The sequence below is a fragment of the Cebus imitator genome, unplaced genomic scaffold, assembly GCF_001604975.1.
Source record: "Cebus imitator isolate Cc_AM_T3 unplaced genomic scaffold, Cebus_imitator-1.0 Scaffold189, whole genome shotgun sequence".
Classification (NCBI taxonomy): Eukaryota; Metazoa; Chordata; class Mammalia; order Primates; family Cebidae; genus Cebus; species Cebus imitator.
In genome coordinates this window covers 1434197-1438194 of record NW_016107504.1, presented here as the reverse complement: position 1 = coordinate 1438194, position 3998 = coordinate 1434197, and positions in this window count along the sequence as shown.

Here is a 3998-nt window from a genome sequence, read left to right as displayed (position 1 = left end):
AATACAAATATTAGCAGGGTGTGATGGTGTGTGCCTGTAGTCCCAGCTACTTGGAAGGCTGAAGTGGGAGGATCTAGAGCCCAGGAGACTGAGGCTTCAGTGAAGCCATGATTGTGCCACTGCACTCCAGCCCGGGTGACAGAGTGAGACCCTGTCTCAGAAAAAAAGAAAAAAAAAATACATATATATATACATATATGTAAAGTATTACTTTTAAGCTCAATACATGGCAAAAGGACAAATTGCGGGAGACTGGGAAAGATAACTGGCTTGGGAGAGTTGTTTTATAATTTGAGGCATCCCCTACTTTATTCCTCTTTTCACTTGTTTCTTCATTCACTCAATAAACATTTATAGAGTGCTGTGCTAAATTCTGGGGAAACAATAAAAAGTAAGATGCAACCCCTTCCCTCAGGTAGCTCACAATCTGGGGAGACAGACAACTTAACATGTAAATTGCGGCTGGGTATGGTTGCTCAAGCCTATAATCCCAGTACTTTGGAAGGCTGAGGTGGGCAGATTACCTGAGATCAGGAGTTCGAGACCAGCCTGGCCAATATGGTGAAACCCTGTCTCTACTAAAAATACAAAAATTAGCTGGGCATGGTGGCACACGCTTATAACCCTAGCTGCTTTGGAGGCTGAGGCAGGAGAATTGCTTGAGCCCAGGAGGTGGAGGTTGCAGTAAGCCGAGATTGTGCCATTGCACTCTAGCCTGGCCAACAGAGCGGGACTCTGTGTCAAAAATAAATAAATAAAATAAGATAATTGCAGTGCAATGTAATTATTCTAATCACAGGAACACACAGTAGGCCCAGATGTAGCACAAAGCAGGGAGTACAAAACTACAAAGGAGGATGAAGAGGGGAAAACAACTTTCTAAAGGACCTGATTCCTAAGCTTTTAAATTTATTTTTATGTTTTATTTATTTATTTTTTTGAGACAGAGTCTTCCTCTGTCGCCCAGGATGTAGTGCAGTCGCATGATATCAGCTCACGGCATCCTCTGCCACCCGGGTTTAAGTGATTCCCCTGCGTCAGCCTCCTGAGTGGCTGGGACTACAGGTGCACACTACCACGCCTAGCTAATTTTTTTTTTTTTTTGTATTTTAGTAGAGACGGGGTTTCACCATGTTGGCCAGGATGGTCTCGATCTCCTGACTTCGTGATCCACCTGCCTCAGCCTCCCAAAGTGCTGGAATTACAGGTGTGAGCCACCACGCTCAGCCTCCTGAGCTTTTTAAACAAAAATTTTACGTTGCATTTACTGTTTTGAATAGTGAATTCAGATTTGTGGTACAAAATACAGAATGTACAAGTAGGTGGATGAAGTCAGTCTTCTTCCCACTCCTGTGCCCCAGCCACCTAATCACTGTCACTAGTTTCTTGTGTATCTATCCAGACATACTCTGAGTCCAATTTTGAAAGCTGAATGAAGATTTGGCTGGAAGGCCAACGGGTCATTCTAGGCAGAGAGAACAGTGTGTACGAAGGCATGAAGGCATGGTGGGGAGTATTCAGTCTGACATTATTTGAGCAAAGAAAATAAGGAAAGGATGATAGGAGATAAGACTGGAAGGGTAGGGAGGGCCAGGTTGTGATGGGCCTTGTAAGCCTTGTGGAGCAGCTTGGGTTGTACCAGTAAGCAGTGGGAACCATGATAGGGCTTCAAGCAGAGGAGTGGTGTGATCTGATTTGCATTAGAGAAGATGCATTCTATCACAATGTGAAGGATAGACTAAAAGGGAGTAGGCCAAGAGGCAGGAAGACCAGTTAAGGAGCTATTTGAATAGTTAAAAAATAAAAAGATGATGGACAGCCTGGACTAATAATATGCTGCAGTAACATAAAGGAAAGACGTATCAGATAGATACTTAGAAGACAGACAGAACAGGTCTTGGTGACTGGTTGAATGAGAAATTTAGGATGACTACCCAGTTTCAGCACTGTGTAGATAGAGGTCAATTGTGTAGACAGAGGTCTGAGTCACCAAAATGGTATCAGTTGGGCAGATAGAAGAGGAGGAGCGGATTAGAGTAAAAAAGATGGATTTGAAACATACTGAGTTTGGTCTTGAGGTGCCTGTAGGATGTGCCATATTATACATATCTAATATCAACTAGTGTACAGTTTTGGAGCTCTCAAGAGAGGCCTGGGACTACAGACATAGATTTGGGGCTCAATAGTATGGTAGATAAAACCATGGGTATAGATGAGATGATCTAGGGGAAAGGTATGGAATGAAAAAACCTGGAAAAGACTGGCATTTAAGGGGTGGCAGACAAAGAGTTCACAAGAGAGCATAAGAACGAGTAATCACAGAAGAATGAGGACAGTCAGGAGATGTGCAACATCACCAAAGCCAAGAAGTAGGCACTTTCAAGAGAGTCATGAGGACAGAAGTAGGGTGACAGCAATCAGTTATGTTAAATACATCAGAGAGAGATCCAGTAAGATAAAGACTTAACATTTTTTCATTAGATTTGGCAGTTAGGATGTCATCCGTTTTCTTAACAAAAGAAGTAACAGTGGTGTCCTGGGGATAGAAAAGCCATAGTAGCGACTCAGTTTCTAACAGGAGGTGAGGAAATGGAGGGTGTCTACACTTTAGAAAGGATTCCATAACAATAAAATAAGAGAAATAGGGCAAATGCCAGTTGGGGATAAAGGCGAAGGAAAGTTTGTTTGTTTCTTTTTTAAGGAGTGAAAGTTGAGCATGTCTGAAGGTTGATGGGAAGCAGCCAGGAAGTAGAGAAGGGGTTGTTGAAGATACAGATGAGAGGAGGGATAACTGATGAAGAAAGTCCTCAAAGAGGTGGGAAAGAATGGGCTCCAAAGCACACGTAGAGGAATTAGCCTTGAACTGGAGAAGCTATGTCTATTTCTGCAAAACCAAAAAAAGAGGAGGTGAGGACATGTAGGGACACAACCATGTTGCAGGGTGGGGTGAGGGCAGGAAAGTGAGTGTTAGCATCCGATGACCTAGATTTTCATAATGGAATAAGAGGTGAGATCATCTGCTGAGAATAAAGTGGATCATTGAAATTGGTTGGTGAAGCAGAGTGGAGGTAAAATGATTGAAAAAAATGAAGCTTATAAATGGGTAATCTATGAGGACATTAAGATCACTCAGAATGGTGGCTAGAGTTGGGGCGGAGACGAAGACTATCAGTGAGGTGCTGAAATCCTCAATAAGTGAGAGAACTGAAGTATAGTAGATGACAGTAGGAAGGATTGGAAGATGGTGGCTGTACCATCTCTAGGCCCCATGGGATAAGAAAGAACAGAGAAACTCTACTGCTGAAAACAAAGTTTTCTAGTAGATGTTAGGTGCCTGACCCAAAGCAGGTACTCAATAGATGTGAAGAAGTGAGTTACTCTTTTTTAAGCTAGCATGATCATAAAATCACATTAGGAATAATCTTGTAAAGGTAAGGCATGTAGTAACACTACTGTCCCAGTGTTTTCTAATCTCCTTTCTCAGAGCTACTGCCTTCATCTGGAGCAGGAAGCAGCCTGGCTTTTTAAAGAGTCCAGATCCTTGTTCCTTTCACATAGCTGAAACAATCCCATCATTAGTTTAAGGGAACCATTGAGAAGATGGTTCTCATATATCTGCAATATATCCATGTACCAATATATCCATTGCATCAGAAGATCACAGGAAGTGGCAGTCGCAATGTACCCCGTGCTGGTCAAACCACATAGTGAGCAGTACATTCCACTTCTAGCTGCCGTATTTTAAAGTGAACATTTACAAATCATAGTATATCTAGTGTTTATTGAGTGAATGAAGGGTCAAGAAGTAACTGAGGACTGATTAGAAATTGGGCATGTTTAGTTTAGCAAAGAGATGTTAAAGGGAGATATGACAAATGCCATGAAACATTGAAAGTGCTATTTCTGCTCCATATGATAAAAGTAAGATTAATGGATACAAGTTACAAAGAGAAGATTACAATTACTTTTTAGCAGAGTTTTTTTGTTGTTGTTGTTTT